Source organism: Dermacentor albipictus, unplaced genomic scaffold (genome assembly GCF_038994185.2).
Source record: "Dermacentor albipictus isolate Rhodes 1998 colony unplaced genomic scaffold, USDA_Dalb.pri_finalv2 scaffold_14, whole genome shotgun sequence".
Classification (NCBI taxonomy): Eukaryota; Metazoa; Arthropoda; class Arachnida; order Ixodida; family Ixodidae; genus Dermacentor; species Dermacentor albipictus.
The window spans coordinates 5,272,633-5,287,135 of NW_027225568.1; the positions used below are offsets into that span (position 1 = coordinate 5,272,633).

Below are 14,503 nucleotides of genomic sequence, written 5' to 3' on the forward strand. Positions count from 1 at the left end.
ATTAGATTGTTTTTAACACTATAGTTAAGAACCGTATACGTGGATTCAAGGTCTGCTCTTACCACATAGACTAGGGAAAGATTCCAGCGTACGGACCTTCGTACGACACGAGATGTCGGTCTCGGGCGAGCTTGGTTCTCAGCTGAGTGGATGCCATGGTATACCACGCTGCAAACCGTTGCCAAGAAAGAGGAAGCTTTAGGTCGAGGGGAACTGCGATTCCGCCTGTTCAAATACGCGCAAAAGGCAGAAATGTTTTTACGAGACAACCCCGGGACTAACTTGGAATGAAGTTTGTCGAATCTAAGAGGAGAAATTATATCGTTCGGACTTTAATAATGAGAGCGTGCACGCACAGCTAACGCTAGGGCGGCGCCACAATCACTTGATAGAAACGCCGCCGACGGCGTTGACGGGAACACTCGCGTCTTGACCAGCGGAAACCGTTTGTACGCCGCCTGTACATCGTTGCGCGGGGGGGCGGGGTGGCAGGATGTGCCGACCGTGGATGCCACCACAGGCAGCGCTGTATAACGTAGCCATTAAAGTAGGGGCCGTATAACGTAAAACTATTCCAATGTGTTTTTATTCCATTCTCCTGACATCAAATTGGCGTAACCACTCACGCAAGCACCGGCCGTTCACCCGCAGGGTTGTCTGAACAGACCAATCAAACGCTCAACTCGTTCATAGGAGGTCACTTTTGTTTGCTTTATAAACGAATAACATTTTCTACACTGCGGCGGTTATCTAACTTAACAGTTATCCAACTGGCTGATAATAGGCGAGGAGCGCGCTCAAATGGAGAGGCACTCGATGGGGCCGAGCCAGTGCTCTGATAAACTATAACCGGATGAAGAGGGTGGTGCCGGCTCCTGCGAATGGTCCACTTTCCCTGACTCAGTTAGGGGTGGCTGGTCGAAAATGGCAGCGGCACGCAACGGAAGCTTAAGAATGACGGTAAAACGGACCCTGAGCAAAGAAGAGTTGGATGAACGAGGTCGTAAACGTGCCGAAAGTGCTCGAAACGTTACACGGCAACGCAAAAAGTGTCATAATAGGCCAATAAACCCATGCTCTCGGGCAGGTGTGAGTAGCCAGCGCCTGAGAGATCAGGGGCAGCCATGTTTTATTCCATTCGGAACGGGGCAGCCTGCGGCTATTCAGAAGAAAATTCAGTTTTGTTCCCCACGTTAATGCACCTTTAATGCTTACGCGTCATTTTGACACGGTAAGCTTTTACGGTTTTTCGACGTCGCGTGAGAGGCAGGTGAATTGGGTGCAGCCCGAAAACTTTACCAATAGCCGAGGGCTAATGGGAAAATGGCGTCGAATCAGAAATAACTATTTCTGTTTTGTTCGGTCAAATTATGCATAATCAGTGTGTACACGTGATATCAGATGGGGAGCTATTGTGGATTTCGGGTCGTCGCGTGACAGGCAGGTGAAGTGGGGGTGGTACAAAAATGTTTTTGCCCAATTGCGGTGGGTCGATTGCAGAATTGCAATAGAAAAGTTTTGAATAGTTTTACGTTATAGCGCCCTAGGTTCGTGCTTAAGAGGAAGCTTTAGCTCGGGCCCAACTCTGACACGGCCTATTCAAATACATGTAGAACGCGAAAAATAAACGTTCTTCTGTCATACGCCCGGGACCAATTTTAATGAAATTTGCTGCATTTGACAGAGAACGTAAAATTCTAAGGACTGTTGGAAGCGGAATTTCGATTTAGAGCCTGGCTTTTTCGCGAACGATTTTCAAAAATTAGAAAGTTCGAAAAAAACATACGCACGAAGTTTATAAATTAATAGCTTTGCATCAGCAACAGATATCGCAGTTCTGTAAACGCATCCATTATATCATTCAAAGCGGACAAATTCGATTTGTCAATTTATATTTATGTGAATTTGTTACGTTGTGTACAAGTGTTCTGCAAAAGAGTTCTGCAAAAGTGTTCTGCAAGTGTTCTGCAAAAGGTGTATTTCCATATTACCGAATTTTTTTCACATTCTTGTATACCATGCTAAATTTGTCTGAATTTGACGTACTATCAGAACCTATTAGCAGAATTGTGCTATCAAGTTTCGCTGCTGAGTTATGAAGTTGTTGAGTTAATTGTTTCTTTGTGAAACTGTGAAACTGTGAAATTGTGAAATTGTGAAACTTGGGGAGAAATTTCTTGTGAATGGTATACCAAGCAAATTTCTCATTTAAGGCCTGAAATCTTTACAAAATTTCATGAAAATTGGTAAGTCGGTGCGTTGACCCATACGAAAATTTTTATAGAAAGTCTATACCCTGACTATAGGCATTTGTCTATGAAGTCTATAGACGGTCTATAGACATTTCTTTAGACTGGTATGTAGACAGTCTATGGACTTATGGCCGTACACTTTTTGTAGACTACTCTTTAAAAGTCTGAGTCTATAGGCAGTTTATAGACATTTCTTTAGACTGGTCTATAGACAGTCTATGGACTTATGGCTATAGATTTTTTATAGACTACTCTATAAAAGTCTGAGTCTATAAGCTTTCTATAGACTAGTATATAAAAAGTCTGAGCCTATAGACTGTCTGTATGCTGTCTATAGATCTGTCTATAGGTTAATGAAAATTAATTTTTTAGACAATTGTCTGCAGCATGTTTATAGACAAGTGTGTAGGCTTATATTTCTTCTTTTGCAGACTGAGTTCTATAGAATATCTAGAGACAAATGTCTGTAGACTATCTATCGACTATACCTATAGACTAATCTATAGACTGTCTATAGACTTATAGTCGTACACTTCTTATAGGCTATATAGGCTATAAAATGTCTGAGTCGATAGCTTGTCTATAGATCAAAGAAAATTCACCTTTGTAGAAAAAAGCCCGCAGAATGTTTATATACGAAAGTGCGTAGGATTATACAGTTCTATTTTTTAGAGTGAAGTCTATAGAATGTTTATAGACAAATGTCTTAGACTATCTAAAGACATTTGTCTATAGACATTTTAAAAATTTCAGTCTACCAAAGTAGAATTATATATACAGTTCTACTCTTGCAGACTGAAGTCTATGGAATGCCTATAGACAAATCTCTGCAGATAATCTATAGACTTCAGTTTACAACAACATAACTTTATAATCCTATGCACTTTTTTCTATGACATTCTGCAGATGTTTGTCAACAAAAATGAATTTTCATTAATATATAGGCGGTCTATCCACACAGACATTTTATAGACTAGTCTACAAACAGGGTATAAGGTCATAAGTCCATAGCTATCTGCTATCTACAAGTTAGCTTACATTTTTGTTTAGATATGGCAGCAAAAAAATTGAATGTATTTATGTATGTGCACCTGTTGTTTTTCATCTGCGCTTATGCATTAACGTTAGTAGATTAATAATGCTCCTGAACCAGCTGTACTTTAATATATGTTGCTTAAACAGAAAGAATTGAGTGCTAAATCATGCAGTGCAAAAAAGAAAAAAATGCACCGGCAATCAAGTTAAACCATGGTATACTTCCATTTTTACGCCCATCAACTATGGCGATAAAATCAACAAACCTGAGCGATCACTTGACGTAAAACATTCCGTATAGTAGAAGTGAGAACAACAGCGCGTTATCAAATCATGAAAATGAGAAACCGATACTATGCCCGAGTCGCCTGCGCTACATGCAGCCGGTTTGCGCTACGATATGCGCTTACGTAATCATGATCTATTGACGCAAAACAACTTTGCTAAAGCTTACCGTTCAGTATAGTTGACGTATGATGCCACAAAGAAGACACGCATGCACAGACACCAACGTTCTGGCAGACACCGCCCACCGCTGCAAGCGTTTACGTGCCTGGCGCATTCGTTGAGAATTCAAATTGACGCGGACAGATGGCGCTCATTGCGCAGGCGCAGGAGCTCCGCCAGACAAGGCGCGCGCGCTCCGAGAAGTCTGTGCGCCTGTTTCTTTTTTTTTTCTCTTTCTCTCTCTCTCTGCGCGCCATGCGCACCGGAACGGGTTGCTTTTGTTTTCAATTTTTCATCCTTTTATCGCGACAGCGTTAAGGAGCTCGCGTCGCAGAAAAGCCGGTGCCGTCGGCGTCGGTGTCAGCGGCGTTGGCGGTGAGCGATAAATCGCAGAAGGCGCTTCATAAATAAAAAACATCCTGCAAGACGGAGTCTCCGGAGTGCGCGACGGAGAGGCTACCACTGAGCCACGAGTTCGTTCCTTCAAAACGGGACAAAATCGCCTCTAGCGAAGGCGGTGTTGCCTTAGAAACGTGCCCTAGAAAGTTATACTGCGGTTTACATCGGTAATTATGACTTATGTAACTTACAGAAGTCGCTGTTTCGCGAGTAGCGAAGTATGTTTCCGCTAAATTTCTTCTGCGCTCTGCGCACACGCAGAGCCATCTTGCGGCAAACACAGAAGACCCCCTCCTCACAATGTATGGCGCTGCCCCGACACGTGGCACGCCACTCGCCCCATGACCGCGTCCACCTTCATGGCGCGTCGGGGCCCGGCTATCTCAGCCGATCGCGACGTTTGGCTGGCGTAGCGCGTTTGAGTAGGTGGTGCGAACGGGATGCGATAACGCTATCGCATTCCACTCTTGAAGGCGAAGCTTAAGCGTCCTGTATCACAAACGCTGTGGGCTATCGTATGAGACTGGAACGCCCACATTGATGAATGCGCTGTTTGTAAAAGCCGTTAAAGAGCCCTTCAGGCGCTTGCATTATCGCCAGCGACGATGAGTAATACAGCGCATTTGTAGCATATCTTCCAGCGTAGCACCAAATGTGATGACCACACGTACGTTAGTGCTAATTTTTCGCTCCGATGATAGATCAAAGCAATCAGTACGGCAATGAGGTACTCATATGCGTGGCTGCGCAGGCATACCGCCTGCAAAATACTGAGTTGGCTCAGAGAATTCGGCACATATTTTAAGTGAATGAGGAACTCTGATGAGTTCATAGGGCAGGATATCAGTCAACGAAAAGCCGCGCAATGTTAGTGATGCAGCCGAGATATGAAGACAATGGGAAAAGTATCTGAGAATCGGAGGGCACACAATGCGCACACCACATGCGCGACATCGGTTCCACGCACACTCACAAAGTCCGCGTTCTCAGCTACAAACATTACGAGTTTCTGTGCTGTTAGCTTGATGCCTGTTTGGAATCCACTTGTAGCTAAAGTTGGCGTTCATATCATCCATTATCACAATTGGATCGGCGTTTTGCTTTCCTTATCCTACTGCCGCAAAAGTCATGCTATGACAACTGTGAAGACTCTCCTGTGATTGGCGAAAGCGACTACGTAGGTCCTATCATGTGGTGAACAAATGCAGAGGTATACTTTATTGCCATCTTCGACTGGTCGTTTCTGAGCGCTCTGGAGTGCTCTCGCGAGCGGCGTTGTCTTCGGCTGGTTGAAAGAGGGTGCCCGCCCTGCGTTCGGCTGGTTCTTCTCGATTGCTCTCCTCCACCTTCGAGCGCTCTGAGGCGCTCCGAGCCCTGTCCTTGGAGCAGTCGTCGAAATTGAAACGTCATCGCAGAGCCGCGTCGCTGCTGTTGGCGACGGCCCACCGTAACCTAGGCAACCTAGGCCACTGCGACGAACGCTCGTCCCGCCGGCGCGTCCGTCGGTTTTCCCGGCAGCGCCGGGAGCTTTCGATAAGCGAAACATCGGACGTTGGTAGTAGTCACGTGGTTTAGCATCTGCCATTGCCTCCTCCGAGAGCGAGTTGCACGTTTGGCTTGCGCGCTCGTCCTCTACCTCTGAGCTCGGGGAAGGCCGGATCTGCCCGCCTCTGCTTCGGGGGATGGAAGCGACCAGCCGAAGATAGCATATGTGTATACTAAAGTCTACAATTAGGCTCTACAGCAATCTCAGCATTATACAACTTCAGTGGCTTATATCGAACGCAGCTCCATATTATGTCCCGGTACCTGCGCTTGGTTGCAGCGTACACGGGCTGGGCCCAGATTAACGATTTTTTTAACATGACCTTTGGTGACGTCCCACCTCATGGCCTTCATCGGCGGGGATATAGGAAGCCATGGAGAATATTTGCAATTGTAAAGAAGGATACGGGATGCTTCACTTAATTTGAGCTAGACTAACATATGCAAATGGGACGTAGCTGGAGAGAACCAAGTTAATGTTGTTTGCCATCCCTTGGAGATACTCAGACTATATTTCTTGCATTCCCCTGATTAGATATTTCGTGTAAATAATTTCTACATTATGTTAATTAGACGAATATTCTCAATGATAAAACTGTCGAGCAACATAAGAAACTTCCGATAAAGCTTTCGGTTGCTCAATACGAGCTCCATAGAAGTGTTTGGTCGAGCATGAAGAAGCCCGCGATTACACGCAATGTGACTCGAGCGGCCGGTCGCGCAGCTCTCTCTCTCTCCCTCTCTCTCTCTATATATATATACATATATATATATATATATACGTATATATATATATATATATATATATATATAAAGAGAGAGAGAGAGTACATTCACCCCATTTAACGATCACAGTTGTGCCCGCAATGTGCACTTTCTCATTCCATATTTTTCGAGTACTGTTCACTGTCCTGCCATTTTTTTAGCACTGTAGCAGTGGCAGTGAATTGTTACAACTTCAAACAATCGAGCGATCCTGCACTCACCTTACAGTCCAAAACGACTCTTGTCAGGTCAGTTGTCTGGATTTCTGGCCGCTTACATTGTTCCCATGATTGTAGCTCTCCTTTCATGTACCGATGGTAAGACTGGGGAGTGTTACCATCTGTACATGAAAGGTCGCGCAGGTCGCACACGACCTGCGCGACCTGCTCGCTGCTGCACACTGGCCTTCGACGTGGCGAACTTTTCGAGCAGGCTCACACCCGTGGACGGGTTGAAGCGCTGCTCGCGCTGAAGTCCAGTGTCGACAACGTACACCACATCGTTGACGGTGATGCACGTTTCGGCGATGTTGGTGGCCAGTATTACCTTGCGCACATCTGCTGGTGGAGTTAGACAAAAAGAAATAGAAACTTTATCGACTTTCGCCTATAGACAGTCTATAGACTTTGTATCAAAAAAGTCTAAATCTATAGAAAGGCAAGGTCGTGTATAAAAAGTCTATAGGCTTTCTATATATACATTGAAATCGATACTTTACTATACGTGTTAATTAGGATTTCTTTTTCTCGCTTCACTCGGTCCTAGCAACGATGCGGTTCTGCTTCCTGTCCAATAAACGTTATCACATGTAAACTGTGTGCCTACCCTTTGCTTCAAAGCTCTATGTCCGAAATATTCGGGGCACGAACAGCACGCGCGTTAGAGGTGTGAGATAGCACTCTCGCAAGTAATGTAGCGAGCGCAGAGCTTTCAAGGAAGTAAACGCAAGCAATATACGGAATACCTAGAGCAGAAAGAACAAAGGACGGGTCGAGAGAGGACAAACGCTTGTCGTGCCTCGACCTGTTGTTTGTACTTATATTGTGCTACGTGTTCTATTATCCAACATGCCCAAGACTATTGCCTTCTGAAACGCGGATGACACCGACGGCAATCAGTGTATGGGAACAAGATAAGCCGGCCCAAATGGTGCCCATTTCCATCACTGCATGCCCGCAGTTCATGAGTTATCTTACTCCCAAATGGAAGCAACAACTTGTGCATGAACATGACGAAACTTGCTCCGCCTCAGTGTACAAGGACCTTTTTAAAAAAGCCTGTAGCCGTGCTTTGGTTCTTCAGTCAGGGCGTCCTAGACAAAGCAGTACAAACACTTAAAGTGTAAAGACTTGAAGGAGTATAAGGGTGTAAATCGGTGCATTACTCCCACGCTTAAACTAATGCTGTGTAGGCGTGTGATTTATACGCCGATTTTCAACCGGATTCGCTTTTTTTAGGTGCATATCTTAACGCTCACGCAGCTCTACGGGACACATACAGCTATAGAGGCCTGTTGAGATGGTCTCGAGTGTCGTGGTCGAGCATCAGGGGCAATCACCACCGGAGTTGGATCACGGTCATAACGAAAAAAACAGTCAATCATTTCTCAATTTGACAATGACTCTGTGTTCGTAAAACAGCACCTCTGTGCAAACAATTTTGCATTTCCGAGAACCAGAAACAATGCAGAATGTATGTTTCTTAAATAAAGGGTGCCTCCCACGCCGTATTACCAAACTAACTTTTCTAACATGGACATCTAACTGCACAATACGCGCTTTAGAATACGAACAAATCGATACACTGCTCGCTTTCTGCCATTCATGCTCTGACGCAAACGTAAACCGTAACGTGATGCCAGCAGTATTTACGGCACAACTCGCTACACTACAAAGAAGATTAGGGAATCACTTCCACTTCGAGTAACCTATTTGGAAGTAGTTAAATAATCTAAAGCTGTGACTTCGCTGATGGGCGCATGCCAAAGGCGTGACAGGGTGTACTGCAGTTCATTCTTGGTTTTTTAGTAGATCTCGGCGAGGATGTATTACGCTGCAGAAATTGTACAGCAGTGTGAAATTGTCGCATGCCTGGACCTGGTAATGAACGCTTTGGATGTTAAGTTTCAGGTCTTCCATATGGGTTTAATTGTAGTCATATAGTCATATGCATGTCTCTGTGATAAAGGCAATCATGACTACGTCAAATAATTATAGCATCAGCATTGTTAAGACATTTCGACTAGACTTTTTGTAACTTCCCATGATTACCGTTAGCTATCTTGACAGTAATTTCACAAAATCTGTCGGTAAGATTTGTGGGAATGGTTAAAGACTTCATCGTCTCTACATTGGGCAACGCTGCTGGAAACTGCGTGAGAGCATACCGCGAAGTTGAGCACGTGCTGGGCCGTTGCGCAGCTTACCATTTGAGTGACATGGAAGAATCCCAATAGCCCAACGTGTGCTGCAGAGATCGAAAGTGAGATTAAGACAAGAACAGAAAAAAAAAAACCGTCGCGTGTATGCCAACCGATTGCTTTCTGATTCGGGTACACGAAAGGAATCTAAACATATCCTGCTAGTTAGACAAATGGCAGAAGCAAACCACAGTGCCACGTTGCCAAACAGTCATATAGAAGCACCACATTCAATGCAAATGAACGTACTGAATATCATGCACATTTAATGATGTGTGCCATGATGACGGGTCTACGATAAGTGAAGATAAACGTCGTTGGGCAGAATTACAGTAAACGCTAAGCAGGATGGAACACAGAGATCGTGTTTTCACTGCAAGCGGGAATGCACACCGAAGAGTGGCTTGGAACACGACTAGTACATATTTGACGGTGAACGCGACGTGTCGATATGTATAGTGATCACGTCACGGCGGAACATGACAGTGTCGAGTGTAAAGAAATAAAAAAGACGTGTACCGGGCAAAATACCGTGAAATCAACTTGTGTAAAAGTGGTGATTTTGTTTTTTAAGGGCCAGTTGAATGTTAGTTTGTTCTTTAAATATAAATAAGGCCGCTATACGTGAATACAAGGTCTACTATAAACGCATAGACTAGGGCCAGCTGCCGGTATATACGGAGCCTTGTACGACGTGCGACTTCCGGTCGCGTGATGGCTGTGGGTGCCACAGAAGACCGCGCTGCAGAACGTAACCATGAGAGAGGAAGCTTTACCTCTTAGCCAACGGCAATGCCGCCTGTTGAGATACATGTAAAAGGCGGCAATCCTTTTATGAGGCAGCTGGAGGACTTACTTGTGTGAAATTTGTGGAATTTGAGAGCAGATATAATATTCTTGGGGCTGTAACAATGAGATCGGCCATGCACAGCTAGCGCCAGGGCGGCGCCACCATCGCTGGTTAGAAACGCCTCCGACGGCGTTGACGAGAAACGCGTGTGTGGACCGGAGCCTGTTTGTACGTTGAGTGCGCTTTGTCCGGATGGATTGCGGTCACGTGACGACCATGGATGCCACAGTAGGCCGCGCTGTCAAACATCGCGATGAAAGCGGGTTCGTGCTGAACAGGAAATTGGAACTCGGGGCTGTTTCGGAGTTCGCCTACTTGGCGAAAATCGAGGATTTCCAGAAAACGAATCAACCCAGTTCACCTGCTCGTCGCTCCATGCAACCTGGATCGGTGATGCTGCCGATTATTTATAAGAAAGGTGGTTCGCTGGCCACCGCTCCCGTTTGCTCCTACGAGAAGCTGGAGGTTGTGCCGGACACGGCAGTGATGCTGGACTGTACTGCACGTGAGAGGGCTCGGCTGCATCGTGCACTTCCGGACGCCGCGAACAGCAGCCTACCTTATTTTTTTTTGCGTGAATCGATACGATGAGAAATCAAGCGTGATGAAAACTGTGCACTTTGCGACTGCCATGGGTTGTTTCTTAAAGCGCCGTGCGCGATATTTTCGAAGCTACCTTATTTTTTCGAATAGAGCAAAGGTTTCTTTGACACAAATTAAATAATGGTGTTTTACGTGCCTAAACCACTTTCTGATTACGAGGAACGCCGTAGAGGAGGACTCTGGAAATTTAGACCACCTGGGGTTCTTTACCGTGCAAATAAATCTAAGTAGACGGGGGTTTTCGCATTTCGCCCCCATCGAAATGCAACCGCCGTGGCTGGAATTCGATCCCGCGACCTCGTACTCAGCAACCTAACACCATAGCCACAGAGCAACCACGGTGGGTAAATGTTTATTTTGCTGAAAAGAAATGTTACCAAAAATGAGCCATCAACCTATATGCACGACCAAACAATCTCGACATATGTTTAAATCCTATTTCATTAAAATATTACCGGCACGGCGAGGATCGACAGTAAGATTTTGCAGCCGTTTAGAGGTACTGAACCTTCGTTTGAAGCAAAAGAATAAGACATAAATACCATGTCTGCGCCCCTTTAAAAGGAAAATTTTTTGCAACGATAAAATAGACAGAACTGAGAAAAATGGTCGGTTATATCCCAAATTATTCCAAATGTGAGTGTGAGGTGACGGGAGTGGTTTGATTGTGTAGAATATCTTTGTAAAATACAACTAGAACCAGCTTAGCGATGGTAAGAAGAGAAAACTGATGAACATATCTCGAAGCCGGCTTTTTAAAACATTTGACAAGCCGAAGACGGTGTTTTCACAGCTGTCTTTTTGTTCATGCAACTGCTGCTGAAACCCTTCCTCGGACATAATCGTTGAATGTCCCTTTTTACAGTCCTTTGTGCTTTTTTTACTGTGCCAATTGAAGAGATACAGGAGTATGAAAATCTGTGCGACTGGCGTCAACTGCAAGTTACATTCCGCCCCCTTGAAGTTAGTGACAGGTAAGCGCGCTTGAAGTAGACACGTGCACGCAGACATGAAGGAGGACACTTATACATTTCGTGTTTGCGTGAAAGCGCCTAACTCAAGTACGCTGCTTCAACGTCATGGCTCACAAACTACGCCTTGAATATCGATTACGTTGTAAGTAATGCCCCTCCATTGTGACAAACTTTTGTATCTTCCTCTGCGACGACTACATGCAGTGCTGGAAGGATTTATCTGGAGGGGGGAGGGGAGTTGTTACGGCTCTTTTGATAGCAAGGACGCCTTCAAAACGGTCACTCCTGATAAGCCCCGTAAGCTCGGGGAATAAAAGAGCACTAATTATAGTCAGAATCTGGAGGACAGGACGGCTACATCCCTCCGGACTAGTTGCCGGTGGCACTCTGACGTAATTGGGGCGTTGTCCTTATGTACCAGCCACGCTATAGGTACCCGTCTCTGCTGGCTCACCACGCGCTATAAACGTAGCAGGACCTATCTGTATTCTAGCTGATGGGTCCGTCGGAGCTGATACCAAGCCAGGATTTTTTTTTCCATTACGGACTATGATCATGGCGAATAAATGCAAATCAGATATCCACCCGTTCGTAGCAATTGCTACAAAGGAAACCCATACGGGTTCCTCGAAGGAAAAGCCTCATAGTTGAAGAAAGATTCGTCTGATTTGCCTTTATTCTTTACTTCTCTCCACCTTGCGGGTTTCCGCTGAACCACTACGTCAAACACTTGCCTTTGCTTCGTGTTGTCGACAAATTCGACTTCGCCCTGCCATCTGCTAGCCGCCTGGTTAGCTCAGATGGTAGAGCGGCTGCCCCGGAAAGGTGGTGGTCCAGGGTTCGAGTACCGGACCAGGACGAATCTTTCTTCAACTGTCGAGGCTTTTCCTTCGAGGAACCCGTATGGGTTTCCTTTGTAGCAATTGCTACGAACGTGTGGATGTCTGATTTTCCTTTATTCTTTACTTCTCTCCACCTTGCGGGTTTCCGCTGAACTACTGCGTCGGACTATAATCATGTTGTAATTTTTCTTAAGAACATCGTTACGCCTGTAAAAAATTGTGAAGCCTCTTCCGACTTGCTCTCTGCCACCCACGTTTAATAACAGAGATTGCGTCACTGTTCTCGGTAATACGCAGTTCAGTGTAAAGCTCCGCGGCAGCTTTCATGTATTTCCTCCCAAATGAAAGCACGTTCACTCGACTTGCGCGTCACTAAGTACCAGTGTGTTCAACGGGACAGTAACAAAGTTTTGGGAGAACCAAACGCATGTTGTCGTGCACCGACTGTTTGGTTAATAAGCAGTGCGGACAAATACAAGCTCAGTCCCCGCGCGGAATTCCACTTCCCGCCGGGAAGGAACCACGAGCCACATCGAAAACGGCGCTTCCTTTCGGAGAAGGCGGAGGTTAATACTTGTGACATAATGGCAACCGGGCAAAGGCACATGCTAAATACTGCTTCACGAGTTGTATCTGCGGGAGACTGCCGCTAAGCGTGTTTTCTTTTAAAGTTTATTTTTGTTAGCACCGATTTTGTTACGCATGGGTGTTCGCATACATATAAAGGAACGCATTTGATGAGAATAAAATATCGATTGCTTCGCGTAACTTGAACCAAGGACTTAAAAAAAAAAAGTGGTCAGCCGACGCTGACTGAAACCAAGGGCATATGGTTTGCCATCATGTGGCACTCCTTAGAATATATATATATATATTTTTATATTCCGATCAATCAGTCAATTAACGAAGATGAATGGTACAGAAATTCATATATTAACTTTAGGGCCAAGTGCGCTTCGTTGCGCTGTGGAGGGGATTCGCAAACGACTGATCTAACTTCTTGCGGCAACGAAAATCCCGCGTAGCAGTGTGTGGGTGTAGGCCAGTTGGTTATTCATGATATTGGGAAGTTACCGCAAGAAAACACGGGCCTTGAAGAAGGGGACAACACGAAGCGGTCTTGATGCGCGGTTATTCTTTTCGGCGTTTAAAGATAGCCCGCCAAATGCGAAATAAAGCCGCCGGACTGCGTTCATGCGCTACCGTATTGCTTAACCCGGCTCCGTGCGAAACAACCGCGCGCGCGAACCGTGGCGAAGTGAGCGGCCGCGGCTCTAGGCATCGGCTTGGCAGTGAGTCAGCATCTTTGGCGGCGGCACACGGAAAGGAAGCGCCGTCCTCCCCGATAAGCGATAGGCTCGACGAGCGGCGGAGGGCGCTGCATAAATCTTGGATTTTGCGGTTGGCGTAGGCGAAAATTTATTACCCTGCAAAAACTGTGCAGCAGCAAGTTATTGCTGCATGTGGAGAAGTCGTTATGAACACCTCAGATGTCAGTTTTCCGGTTTTGTATGAGGGTTCACTCGTCCGACATGCGGCTTAAATATTATTCTCTCAATTTCATAATCAGTACTTGTGTGTGTACTACCTCTGGCCATGTGTTCATATTCATGCCTCTGTGGTTAAGGCAATCGCGACGAAACCAAACGATAAAAGCATCACCTACACTGTTAAAGCATTTCGATTATATATATTGTGAAGTCCTTTAATATTAACGAGCCAGCGTGACAATGATTTCACGAAACCTGCCGGTAAGGTTAATGCTTAATGTAATAGGTAATATAATAGGTAAGGCTAATATTTAATGTAACGACTCAATCTTATCTGTGCATTAGGCAACGCTGCTCGAAACTGTGTGCGAGCTTACCACGAAGTTGACCAGGCGTAGTGCTAGGCTGTAACTCGGGATGCCGTGGTGTGACATGGAGTAATCCCGACAGCCTACGTGTGCTGCAGAGATCGAAAGTGAGATTAAGAGAAGATGGTAGAACAGAAAAAAAGAAAAAAAATCGTTGCGTGCCTGTCAACCGACGGTAATCCGATTTGAGTGCACGAAAGTAATCTGTATGTTCATTTCTATATAGGCAAATGCCAGAAGACAAGCACAGTTTAAAGGACAGAAACGTACGCAGGTGATGCACGTTTCATGACCAGTGCCCTGATGGCGTATCTATACAGAAAATGAATATAAAAAACGTTGGGTAGATAGACGCTAAACCCTAAGTAGCGCTGAACAACGAGATCGAGTTTCCCCTGGAAGTGCGAATACACGCCGAAAACTGGCTTGCAATGCGTCGAGTGCACTAGTAAGTGTCAACAAGACGCGTCGATACATATAACTATGAGGGAACGGCGGCACATGACCGTGTGGA

At 45.5% G+C, this 14,503-nt stretch overlaps 1 protein-coding gene across 8 annotated transcripts in view; it reads right to left on the reverse strand.

Annotated features, from left to right (window-relative positions):
* LOC139051806 (uncharacterized) overlaps nucleotides 1-14,503 on the reverse strand; it is a 280,388-nt gene that overhangs the window by 78,916 nt on the left and 186,969 nt on the right. For 7 of the 8 annotated variants that reach the window (XM_070528799.1, XM_070528798.1, XM_070528800.1 and 4 more), the window contains exons 30-33: nucleotides 13,999-14,081; nucleotides 8,869-8,909; nucleotides 6,665-7,003; nucleotides 63-168 (exon numbers count right to left, since the gene is read on the reverse strand). The gene's annotated coding sequence lies outside the window, so the exon portion shown is untranslated. Of the gene's footprint in view, nucleotides 1-62; nucleotides 226-6,664; nucleotides 7,004-8,868; nucleotides 8,910-13,998; nucleotides 14,082-14,503 lie in introns of all 8 variants that reach the window. The other variant, XM_070528805.1, reaches the window with a different exon arrangement.